Below are 13,879 nucleotides of genomic sequence, written 5' to 3' on the forward strand. Positions count from 1 at the left end.
TACTTTTCTGCAACTTCTACCTCTAGTCAGCAAATCTTTAAGGTTTAAAACAATAAGGAACATCCACTGTGCTGGGATGTGTCATTTTCCAAACATGCTTTTTGTCTAGAATGGGAAAATAGTCTCCCAAAGTATTTAAATATTTACACACAGTTTTTTTTTCCTTTGCTGACATCTCACCTATTTCAACCTTTTACCAGCTTGTGAAAACATCATGTTAATCGAGTTGTTGTGCAGTGTTAGTATCTGTACTAAAAGATCTTTTATAGCAGGTTTTAATCTTGTGCTTTGACTTTTGTTGGTTAGGATGTCCTTTAGTTAACATTTGGATAACAGATTGTGCCTTTAAAAAAACATTTACAAAACAGTAATTCATCTAGATACAGCTGTAAGCTCCTTACCAGTTTTCCTGCTTTCAATTTGTTTATGTCTCTCCATCACCTGACACCTGGGCTGCTTCTGTGTGTTTCTCTTTCCTCCTTAAACTTTTTCTATCGACCTTGAATCAGTTGCATTTTCTTTGCTTTCTCCTTGTTTATCTTTCAACACCATTACATCCTGCAATACTTCCTCACTTCTTTCTCCTCTCTCCTTATTCCTTCACTCACTCTGAATATATAAAAACTCTTCCTTGAAAAGCTCCTTTAATGAAGCAGAACTTTGACTTGTATGGTGATAATTACAGAAATTGTGGGAAAATAACACAGTGTGAATGCATCAGCAGTCAAACTATCCAAACTATCAAGCTACATTAATATTACTGTAAAACAACAGCACTTTTGTCAAACACATAATTATTTGATGTCGCACATGTTAATGTCATATATGATCCTCTGAACTGAATCATTCATCTGTCTCATGACAGCGGCTCCAGTCTGCCTGCTAGCTTCAGCACGGAGGGTTAGTTTGTTTTAACACCGGCGTAGCAGGAGTGGGTGGTGGTTTGTTGGTCGCTCCTTGTCAACAGTAACAGTTGTCTCCGTGTCTCATACAAGGATACAATGTTCAAACAGAAAACAAAACGAGCGCTCCTAGAAGCTACAGCAGAAACTGCCAGTCTGAGCTTGCAGCTGTAATAAAGTGATGGACAGTCTGCGTAAAGCTAAACATAAAATACACCTTGGCAAAAGGGCACTTTGGACATTTTTGGACAACTTTAAGGTGTTTAGAGGTGGACAACCGTAACTGGACTAAACTGCATTAGTTCCATTGCCTTTAAACTCTGAGATAGTAGCTTTTGTAGTACCTTTGGCAGGTGTTGTGAAAGCAGAATTCGAAGATGAAAAGCATTAGAAATTGTACACTGTGTAGCTGAGTATTCAAATACACTGACATATTGACAGTAAACTAAATTTCTTCACTGTTAATATTCATAAAAAATGATATGAAAACAGATACTGTAGTTACATAGTGGGCAACATTTGTTGAAAAATACTGACAGGTTTAAATTTGTGAGAGTACCCTGAGAATCATCTTTGAGATTTCCACCTTGTTATTTTATAGATCCAGTGTGACTAATGGGAAAAGTGGCTCCATGAACAGTGCCTAGACATGAACACTGAGGACCTGGAACAAGCCCGGGAAGACAGCTGGCATTGCTGTTTGTGCCCTTAAATCCCTTTTCATTCTTGTCCTCACTCTTCAGCAATAAATTATTGAACTGTCCCAGTCCAGTCTGCCCTGGTTGTCTACATTTCTCTGTTGCCTCGTATTCCTGTTCACCCGCATGACAACAAGCAAACAGGGGAACATTCATGTATTGTGAATTCAAAGTTCAACTGAAATACATCAGAGTAAAAAAATAAAAGATGTATAGATGTAAAAAAAAAAAAAAAAAAAAAGACAAAAAATGTGTACTGGATTATTTCAATTATGTACATTTTTTGAAAACAAAATTTTCAGTGTGAAACAAACAAGACAGCAATGTTAAAAGCTAATAAGCACATACTGGAAAAAAGGCTTGGTGTTCACAAGGAAGCACAGTGGTTAAAAGTTAGCAATACGCCTACGTGGAGCGTATTAATACTTAAAAATGCACTCAGCAGTTACTTCAGTGTGATTCAAGAGTGTCTGCTGAAAAACAAAAACCTCAAGACAGCAATACAAAAATAATCACTCTTTACTGCCACTTGAATGTTTCAGGTTTTGGGCAAAGAGCTGACAAACCAGTACACTCTCTAGTGATTCCCATTACTCAGACATGTAACACATGTAACGCATCACACTGACACACGTTCTTACCGTAATGCCTAGTATATACACATACCGCAAAACAACATGGGGGCTAGTTTGACTGTGTTTTTGAAGTAGAGGCTGGTTTGGCTGAAGTTCAATTTTCAAAACATCCTGTGCAGACTCCTGATTGTATATCAACAGTAAACACAATTAAAACAGACAAAAAAAGAAACCATTTAACTATGTAGCTTACTTATAGAAATCAACAAAATCTGAGCAAGTCAACAAAATCGGGACGCAGCTGTGCCTGGTGAAATCAAGCAGTTAGTCCAGAGAGCCACGGCCCCAGTAGAGCTCATTCACTGAGAAATATTGGTGACTCCTCTCAAGTTAAGGTCAAGGTGCCCAAAAAGTTGCTAGTTGCTTTGAAAAAGTCACTAAAGGGGTCTTGAAAGTCTCCAAATCTAGCGAGAAAGAGACATTGTTGGTTTTGGTCTTTTCATGAGAATTGTTGACAATAAGAAAAATTTTGAGCAACCTTAGAATAAGCAGGTCAAGAAATGAGGTGATGCATCATCATCGTCATCGCTTCAGACTGCTGATGTGCACCCAAGGGACCCACTTGTGTAGTTAATCCAAGACACAATGTGGTCATGCATGGTTGACATAGATATTCCATGTCCCATATGGGCAAGCACAGTGGCTTGTTCCCAGGGAGAAACCCACTTTGCCGTGCAGATGGCCACAGCTGTGGTACATTGGCATACGCTCTGTTCTGCTCTGGGTGACCCTCCCCTGTGCCCGGCATGGGTAAACACTGCAGCTGTGGTGAACCTCTGCCATATATTCTCACTCTTTGACTCTCTTTCTCTCTCCCTCACACACACAGATACACAAACAAGCTCAGCATCTCTAGGGATGTATATCTTCATCTGTGAATTCGGAGAAAAACAAACCTCCATCAGAAAGTAACATATGGCCCGCTTCTAATGGAACACATCTCTTGGGCTCTAACTGATACAGTAACACAAAAGGCCCATTGGCTTGAATGTTTTGCACTGCTGTTCGAGCTGTGGGTGAAAGTATTTGCCAAATATAACAAATGAGACCTTTTTTTTTTTTGTAAAATTTTCAGTTTTGCATTGTTGTTTCCTCCTCTGAGAGTGATATGGCTCTTGTCTTCGCCAGCTTTGAATCCCAAGGACAACTCGGAGAAGAATTCGGCAGCATACAGAATCACAAACCTCCTTTATTTATGCATGTAGGTCAGTGGAGAACAAATTCTTATTTACAAGCATAACCTTGGAGGAGTGATTTTGCTGCTGAGTGGGAAGGGGGGAGAGATAAAAAAAAAAGTATGTCCAGGCAAACAAAAACACTCAACACAGTGATAAACAACAACATAAATATCAAAATAAGTGCAGAGTGGCAGCACAACATGACTGCGAAATAAAATGAAAACAAAAGAACAATGAAAACGGATTAGGCAATAAATAAGAGTAAGAAAAAAAAAACTAAACAAAAGCAGAACAGCAGGATAGTAAAACCATGAGAAACCATAAAAAGGTAAGCTGGGCAAAACATTGCCACAGGCATGAGACCAATATCAAGATTTTGTGTTGCAGTACACTCAATAAAATGTGCAAATGAAGACACAGCTTGATATTTAATCCACATTCAATATTCTAAAACTCCAAATAAACTTTTTTTTTGTCTCATGTCTGTGAGCATCATTGTTGTTCTGTACGCTCTGCAGAGACAGAGCTGAATCTTTGGACGCTGACACTGCCCACACCTTCTTCACCTGATCTGCTCCACATGTAGGAGGAGGTAAATTGAAATTCCGAATTTTATTGAGCTTTACAAGCAGAAGGAGATTGTGTCATGACAGGGAGCTAGAGGTGATATGATGTGCAGATGGGTGGCTTGTAAAGCTGAAATGCTGAAAACTCACATTTCTTGTTCTGTTGCCCGACAACAGCAGTCTGTTTAGACCTGATCTCTACTGAAAGAACTGGAAAAAGTATGTCGACACTTGAATTCACTACACTGATCCGTATGTGATTGTAAAACATCCATCATTCTTAAATTCTTAAATCAGGACATAACATGCTTTTTGTGATTTTCTGTCATTTATATACTGTTATAATGTTGGATGTCTATGTTAAACATAGTCAAAGTTGCAAAACCTGAGGTGAATGTATGTAAAAATGTTACGTTTGTAAAGTTACCTCTACTTCCCCAGCAACTATTTAATTTAACCATAGAACCGCTGGCTATTGCACTTTAAAGCAACAGTGACATAACTGGAATCTTTAGAGGAGGAGTGGAGCATAAAGCTTTGCTATATACTATATATTTAAGATGATTATACACTAATTAAAACATATGTATGCATATTATATTCTATTTCTGCCAAGTCCGCATCTTTAAGTGGAGGGATGCTGCCCTGCCCACACTTTCCCGGTGGCTACAGGACATAATGGCATGTCTTAAACTAGAGAAGAACGGTTACTCAGAACCCTTTTTGGTGTTCTTTCATAACTGCAAATTAGACTGAAACTGAAAGTATACCTTTACCCTGACACTCTACACCCTCGGCACCTCTGCTGACTCCTACAATACTAACGTAGTTGTTAGTGCTCCATCTTGCCTCATTTATTTTATCTTTATTATTATAATTATTGTCTATTCTCTACTTACTACGTACGATGTACTTCTGTCTATGACTTCTTAGGGTGGGGTTTTATATAATCTTTTTCTTTCTCTTGCTGTGCTCTTATGATTCTGAGCTGACAATATGTGTATTGCAGAAAAGCTGTGACATGGACATTACAGATGGACAATACAGCTAGTTACTATGCTGTGCTGTCGTGCTATTTTTTCCTATGCTCACTTGTTAAAAAACTGGAAAATCTTAATAAAAAGATGTTTGGAAAAAGAAAAAAAAAATCATGCAAAGATATTTCAGCAGAGCCAAGAATAAAAATATAGATCTGGAAATGTGCATGACATGTCTCCTTTACATAAATATGACAGCCGCTACTCTTTTAGGAAGGCTTCCCCCCAGACTTTGTAAACTGCTTGCAGGTATTTGCTCCCATAGAGCGACAAGAACATTAGTTAGGTCACTAATGTTGGGTGATAAATCAATGTTTCAATTTATTCCAATTTATTCCAAAGGTGTTCATTGGGGTTGAGGTCATTGCTCTGTGAGGGCCAGTGAAGTTCTTGTGCACCAAACTCTATAAAGAAAAGTATGTATTTTATGGACCTTACTTTGTGCACAGGGGCATTGTCATGTTGAAACAGGAAAGGGACTTCCCCAAACTTTTACCACACAATGTTGGAAGCACACTATTATGCTAAATGCTGTAACATTAAACTGACAAACTCAGACTGCTGAAGCCTCATATTATCTTCAGATAAACTTTTAGATGTATTTTTGCTAAAAATGAGGACTATGGATATTGTCCCCCCATCACTTACATTGCAAGTACATTTGAAGGGGACCTTTTAATGGTCAGTATGAAGAGCAGGAATGATTACAGCGAGCAAAACCTGTTTGAATGTTCATTTGGGCACCTGACTGTTTTGGTTTTTTTTGTCTTATTTATTTATTGGGACCATGTACAGTGTTAAACCATTTGATGTATTGTACCAGAGTTAGCTTATAGCTAATTTTCATCTGCTGTCCCTTCGACAGGTCACAATTAAAACATATAACAGAAGAATAACAAACTGTAAAAAGCAAAAAAACACACAGGATACATAATACAAAATACAAACCTACATACAACAGCACATCACATACACCCACAGTGTCAACTAGAAATGACTAAGGTAAGCTTATCAAATTAAAAGCAAGATTATTTGCGTTCATGAGAAGACCATGAGATAAAATGTAGAGTCAGTGGTTACAGAGCTGAATCGCTTTTAGCAGACTTTTTAATTTGGTTTTAAACATACTGATGGAACTGCAGCTCTTCATATCGTCAGGTATGCAGTGCGATGAAATGGTATGGTACAATCTTGTATAGAGGATATCCTGGAAGATCTAATAGAAGTTACTGAGCGAGTATATACGAAGTCACATAGTGTCAAAAAATATCCGCAGACTTTTATCCCAGCCCGGTATTGCTTGGAATTATGTGAATATCAGGCGATTCTGCTTATCATGATATATGTCCAATGCCAAAGTTCACTGCCTTACAATACTTCAACTCTGTGTGTAGAAAGATGACATATGAGAATGCTGGCATTCATTGTAAGACAGGGTTTTGCAGTATAATTTGATATTGATGTCCTTGTCTGGTGAATGGATTGTTTTGGCCTTACAGTATATTATAATTCTACTCTGTATGAAATTACAAGAACAGCAAGCATTTGCATTAAGGTACAGCTGATACAAAGAAACAACCTTGCTTTCCTTGCTTTTGCAGCTGTTCTTTTGTTTTTTCCCCCATAATGTCAACACATACACTGTGAAGCACCAGCGTTATTTGTTTCCATACAGCTGAAATCAATGTCTTCAACTGCTTTCAAATGTCTCTCAATCTGAGGGACCCTGCAGGAAAAACTCATAACAATGAAACCAAACAAAGAGAATGGCTTATGGTTTATAAAGCTGAGGTGTGAGAGAGGACAGGATCCAAAAAACCAAAAAAAACAAAAACAAAAAAAAAAAGTGAAGACAGTGGAGTTTTTGCCATGGAAACAAACTGATGTTCTGCCTGTTTTTTTTTTTTTTCCAAGAATGGGAGCTAGCATTACTGTTTTCAAAGTAGTGCTGGTTCAATGCTTTGGTATGTAGCCTACATACTGCGTTTCATCTGGTATGAAAAATTTAGAACATGTGTTATATCACCATCAGACCCACAGAGACATGAATATCAAAGCACATTCTCTTGATTTGTTTCATAACACCCATACGATTCTCTTTCTACCTCTCCCTCACTACTCACTGATGCAACATACAAGTGTGTATACTGTATATGAACCTTGCACGTCCATAGAAAACATAGAATTACCGATGTTGAAACAATAGCGTCAGACTAAACCAGAGCTCACTCCTCCTCTTTTTCCTACTCTCCTCTCTCCCTCTTTTGCCGTCATCTCCTCCCGGCTCCCAAATGAACACAGATGCCTCCTAATAGATCCTGCTAACTCAAAGACTATCTCTAGTGTAGCCAAGACAACACAGCTTATGATATATTCCCTCTTGATATTAAAAACAAGTGGGATGAGTAGAGGGATTGTCTGCGCTCTCTTATCTGACTTCTGAGAGCCTTCATCTTCTCTCCCCCCTTTTCCTCCCCCCTTCGCACTGCCTCTTGCCTCCTCTCTTCCCCCCTCCTGCTCTCCTGATCGTCATAGCGATAGCACGGAGCGAAGAGGAGGGGAGGTATACATTCTGGAGGGATAACGACGTGGGTGAATTTCACCCCCCCCAACAACCCCTCTCTATTCACCAAATCCCCCTGATGCTGCTCTTAGATCAGCCTATTTGTTATACACAGGTTTTTTTTTTCTTTTCTTGTGCGCAGGAGACACTAAGAGAGACAAACTCCTTGTTTGACTAGTGCCAGTGTTGCCTTGCCTCTTCTTGCCACTGATAGTCTAAAGGGAGATGTGAGTTTGTGTGGTTATGTGTTGGCCTACATTAAGTGCAGCCTATCTCACAGTCTGCCGTGATGTGTTTTCACTGTATGAACGTGCAAATCGGCAAATTCTACATTTTATTTGTTGTTTGTGAACAGTGGTGCCAACAGAAATTTTTCACAGGTGTGGCCAGATGGGGCCACTGAAAATCTTGGGGTGGCACACCAAAACCAAAAGCCATAATTGAATTTCAGGAATTCTATTATGCTGTTGTAGTATGTAGGCTAGTCGAAAACAATGTCAATATGAGAGTTAAGGAATTGCGTACTGATATACTTTGGTTTCTTATTTTACAGTTAATGTTACTAATTATCTGATGTGCACTACGACCAGCACAGTCAACATTTTGAGTTCCACAACAATCCCATTTTAATGTTTTATGTATCTGTATATACATATGTTAGGCCATTCATTGTTCTTTAAATAGGCTAGTTGTCATTTTCCTTAAAAAGACAAATATACAGCTTTGATTTGACAGAATAGCCTACAATGATTGTAAGGAACAAAACATTTACTGTGAACGAGCCTACTCAAGTTTGAAGGCCTTCAAATATTTTCAATACAGCTTTATTCATCTTTCCAAAAATTAAAAACAAAACAAAAAAGCATTATCAGGGACAATGTACATTATACTATATCCTACCTATTCATATCCCTGCTTTATTAGGCTACATTCTTTTCAATACAGCTTTATTCGTTGTTGTGTCTTTTGGCAAACACATCCACAAAATCAAAGATTTATGGACCTGGCCCTTCTTGACTCTACACTTAACACCCTCAAATTGCTCAATTGCTTGTCACTCATTGTATTTCTCAAGACAGCATTGATTAACTTTAACACAGAAAAACTGCGCTCACAGTCACAGTACTCACAGGTAATGCAGGTGCAATTTTGCAAAGTTTAATCATCTCGTGGAACACCTCCCTGTATGATTCAAGGAAGACTGGTTGGTGTTTCCAAGCCTCTGGTTTGCTTCCTATTAATAATTCACTTAAGCTGAGGGATTTCATATTCTAGATCCTCAGTGCTGCTGTTGTATTGTGAGGCAAATGGAAACACAACATTTTTCTCAGAAAATGTGGGACTGCAGGGATTTAAGGCTTGTATCCCTTGCATTATGACACAATTTTCTTTAGAAAAGCTTCTCTTCACCTTAGAGAGAAACACATCAACAACTGGAATGAATGAACCTGCCTGAAATTACTCCTTATCTGTATTGACCTGTCTCTGAACTGTTGGAGTGGAAATGTAATACCCTTCAAGCCTAGAGCTTTGTGTGACCTGATGCCCTGGATGGCCTGGAGGTGCAACATCGATGTTGCATTGCTCGGCAAGGGTCACAGTTGTCCTAAATCTCATTAAAGAGAGAGCCCTCTCTATAACTATTCAATGTGTTGACAAGAGAATCAACAAGGGTAACGGCCGTGCCCAAATTGAGTTGTGAGGACTGTAAAGTATCTGAGATCTTATCAAAAACATTGGTGAATGTTACAAGGATGCCAACAAACTTTAGATCTATTTGGGCTAATAGACCTCTTGCCTCTACAGCTCTGACACTATTTCTCTCAGTAGACATATGATGGCTGGCAGTCTTTCCCTCACTCTCTTGCAAGCATTGTACCTACATGCCCACTGTGTCTCTATCAGCCACCTGAAACATCTCTCTCTGTACCTCTAGCCTCCTGTAGTGCACATATGACCCTGACACAAAAACATACAGTTTCTGCAAAAGACAAAAGAAACAATAGGCTTAAGGAATGCATTTCACACTGTCATTTAATACTAAATCCAAGCAATGTGCATTGCAGGGAACATAAAAAGCTAATGGGGCCTCTGATTTAATGCATGCTTGCACACCTGTGTTCTTTCCACTCATGACAGAGGTGCCATCGTATGCTTGCCCTACTAGGTGTTTCTGTAGTCAAGGCCATACCTCTGCATTATTTTTACAATTTTCTGTGAAAGCGCTGCAGCATCCAGGCACTCTGCTGCTTCAAAGGTGAGGGTACTTTCACATATTGATCCATTGTAATAGTATCAAATTATAATGGACATCTGTTCCTTCTCTCTAATGTCTGTGGTCTCGTTGACCATAATGCTGAAAGCCTCACTTTGTGCAACTTCATCGCGGACCATTTCAGCCAGGCAATCCATTATTTGGTTTTGTGTATTATACCCAAGCTACGTTGCATTTCTTTGACTTGTCATTTTTCTTTTGACTCCGTGATCATGCTTGACTGGCAGTTCAATAATAGAGAGGAAATTTCCTTTATTCTGACCTTCTGCTTCTTTATGTGCTCTCTGTGCAATGTTATGCATAGGGCAGTGTTTTTCCAACAGTTTTAATGTACTCTCTATTTTCCCTCACTACTTCATTATATTCTGCATTTAAGGAGGCTGAGAGAGAGTGTTTACTTGCAGTCGACTTTCCATATTCTACCCCATGCTAACATATCATTAGTATGTGATTCTGATTTGGCATGGCCTACAAATCCCCCGTCTTTATAAGTTACTTTTTTCCAATTTTTGAACCCCTCTTCAGATGTAAACACCGAATCACCTGAGGAGGGGAGACAGAAGTGCCGAAGGCATAGCAGTAGGCAGAGTCTTTACTCTGAGAGTATTCCATCCATTTATGTACCACTCGTTCATGAAGCCCCGTCTTCTATTCTCCTGGAGAGTCTGATGGAAAAACTTAAGATGTGGATGTTTGGGCCCCTTTGCTCTTGAATGGGATATATCTAGGATGAAATAAGAGGCAAAACCAGTTATTCTGATTTTAAAATAATAACAAGAACAACAACAACAACAACAATAATATCATGAGTAGCTAGCCCCTATCCATAGGAATTACCAATTACATTTGTAGTATCGGCCTATCGACTATTCTGTTCAGACTTTCAAACTCAGCTACCAATAAACATGTATCAGAGGGATTTATGTGATTACGTCATGGCCCATAACTCAGTGTAGACATGCTATAACCATACACTTATCCAGATAATGTTACTCTCTAGCTGTCCATTTCCTTCTCAGGGGCACACCGTCACAACTTCACCTGTTGGTCCAGGAATGGGTTGAAGAGTTCTAGCTGAGTCCTGCCTTGCTCGATTGTCATCCTCTGTGACTGTTGTCGCTGTCTGTTCCGCACTTTCGTGAAATGCTGCTATCTGTTGTTCTTCACTGTGCTCTATCATCGATGCTGCCTGTGCCTGTTCATGGCTGTCCTGTTCTGCCTCCTTTCTGTCATGCTCTCTCACTTCCTCTGTCTGTTCATTGGCTTTCTCAATGATGTTATCATCATCTTCGACTGCATCCTCACTAACATTTACCCTCTGTTGCTGCTTGGCTGCGTCTCCCCTGTACAACTTTTCTTCTTAAAGAAAGAAGAGATACCCTTGGACTTTCTCTTCACTGTCTGCAAATTGACATAGTACAGCACAGTCACTAATCCGTCATTAAGCTAATGCTATACCAGCCCATAACGTCAGCTAGCTAGGTGCTCTGGCAGTCCTAAGTTCATCAAGTGGTTTGAAAATCGTTCTAGAAAGCTACGATAACTATAACTATGGTTATAGTTATCGTTATATATTGTTATATATTGTTATATATCGTTATATATAGTTATAGTTCAGTGGTGGCTGGTGACTCAAAAAATTGGAGAGGACCGGAGGAAAACCAACATGGAATCTTACAATAAACCGCATCAAACTATATCATTGTCCCACCTGATGAAATCGGAGGGGTGGGGGGCAATTTTATATGCCAATAAAACAATTTGCTTGAGTGGTGAAAAGGCTGCTTCTTTAAAGACATTTAGCATATAAATAATGTCTGAAATTCAGTGAAATTCAAATTCATAGTATTGTTCTGTTGTGAAAACAAATCTATGTTCTAATCAGAAACAGACAACATATCACATGATTTACACTTGTTTCCTGTGTATTTTCTTAGTATACAGAAATATATAAAGTAGCACAAAGCTTATAATGTGATACAGGTGGGGACAAATAAAACTTTGTTTTCCATTTATTCTGTAACACACTTACAGCAAGAAACAGCAAGGAACTTTTGCCCATGGTCTTAAATGAAAACAACATTTAAGATGTCCAATGTTTAAATAAAATAAAATATATAAAATATTCAATGCTCAGTTATTGCAATATGAGGCACGAAACCTTCCTCTTTTAAACAGTGAATGACACAGCTTCTGTCCACATCATCAAAACTTGATGATAACAAACATTCACCGCTAACGTCAGTTAGCAGCTAAATGCTAATTAGCTGCTCAGCTGCAGCACATTAAACAGCAGGTAAACATAATTCAAATGTCACATCGGACCCGTTAGATGCTGGTTTAATCGTTGCTCTTCAAAATCCCTGTTAGCGACACGCTGTCTGCCCATGACTTGTACTTACAGCTTTTTGTTTACTTTGTCTTAACTGAGATCATAGGGGGCGATCCGTATGGATCACGGATCAACTACAATCCGTTACACCACTAGTTAACACTTGTTAATCTGGTTACTTTAAGCTTATTACTCAATATACGTCTCAGCTTAAAAACGAACTAAAGAAACTGTCAGAAGCAAGCAGCCAGACCTCCTGCACACTAATCATACAACATCAACAGGTGACTGAACAACCACTCAATTAAAAAGACAGCTCACTGTAACTTCAACAAGCAAACTACCCACAACACATTATATGATCTCTGCTGCATTCTTGTTAAGGAGATAAAAAAAACACAAAAAAGCCACACAGACATTTAACCATCAGAGATGAAATTAGCGACCATAGAGACAGAGAGAGAGAAGCTGTATCTGACTCACATTATCTGACGTCTTCTTCTTTCTATCATGGAGATGAAGTATTCATGTCATAACGTCCATTTGTAGCTGTTGGTCATCTTGTATGTTAGTTAACAGAACTTTATGGCTGCTGCTTAACCAGTCTGATTTCATTAGCAACAATGACAAACAAGCTAACTCTCCTGCTTGTTTCTCCGGTTGTTTCTCTCTCCAGCCTCCCCGGCAGCGTCATACTGCTGCTACGCTGCACAATCCAGATAATTTCTCCCATTAGCTTAACAACAGTCCTTAACAGTCCTTCCATGGATGTATGAAGGCTGCTACAACAAGCCAGCTGTTGCATTGGCTAACGCAAGGAGCTGTCTACTGCTGCTACTCTGCCTCACAGTGGAGAGAATTGAAGATGACATCTGGAAACTATCATTGGACCAACGTGATGTCAATATTGCATTCTGGTTGTTGATTGGTTAGAGAGGACAGCCTCCCTTGGAGCGTCATTTTACGTGTCATGGCCAATCACTGATTAGCATGAAAAAAAATGACATACACTAAGTCCAATGTAAGAGATCCCACCCTGCGGAGGACAGCAGGCACCCGTCCTCCTCTGTCCCCCACTCCACCTCCACCAATTGCGCCTCCCCCACCACTTCACACACTGCCCTTTCTCCTCCCGCCCTGCAGGTGTCGCTGTTGAAGCATTTTAAACAGAATATCAGTAATGGATTTTTTCCAAAGAGGAGATAAAAAATACGTTATAAATAATACTGAGATTTGTAATGGTTTATTTCAACCAAATATTCTTTTTTATACTTTGATCTCCCTTTTGCCTCTCAAAAAATAGATGATCAACCTCCTCTGCCTCTATGGACCAGCCTCCACTGTTATAGTTATTACTCTGCAGAGTAACCTTAAGACATAAAGCCCCCCAACACCTAATTTAACTAGCTAATTTGGCTAGCTAGCTAGCTAAGTAATTCAACACCATCAAAAAATGAACAGTTTACTGACCCTAACCCTAGCCCCCCATCCTTTTGGGGACCCTAACTCTGTTAGGCATGTTATGGAAGGGCCAGCTCTGATGCTGAGGGAACATAGGGCCTGATTTGGATGGGGAAAAAACATTCCTGAATGAACATAAGGCTGAAGGAACATAGGGCTGACTCTGTCTGGTGGTCTCAACTCAACTCTGCAGGCATCTGCCAGCTAGGCTAGCTTCCGATGATGCCACCAG

At 39.4% G+C, this 13,879-nt stretch overlaps 1 long non-coding RNA gene across 2 annotated transcripts; it reads right to left on the reverse strand.

Annotated features, from left to right (window-relative positions):
* Positions 1-8,180: 8,180 nt before the first annotated feature.
* Positions 8,181-12,709, reverse strand: LOC121882446. 2 transcript variants are annotated; one of them, XR_006092092.1, is made up of 3 exons: positions 12,670-12,709; positions 10,896-11,255; positions 8,181-10,578 (listed from the first exon to the last, which is right to left on the reverse strand). It is a non-coding gene; the product is annotated as an uncharacterized LOC121882446 (long non-coding RNA). The 2 variants fall into 2 exon arrangements; XR_006092091.1 differs by having other exon boundaries at positions 8,181-11,255.
* Between the last annotated feature and the right edge of the window lie 1,170 nt (positions 12,710-13,879).

Source organism: Thunnus maccoyii, chromosome 17, assembly GCF_910596095.1.
Source record: "Thunnus maccoyii chromosome 17, fThuMac1.1, whole genome shotgun sequence".
In the NCBI taxonomy this organism is placed as follows: Eukaryota; Metazoa; Chordata; class Actinopteri; order Scombriformes; family Scombridae; genus Thunnus; species Thunnus maccoyii.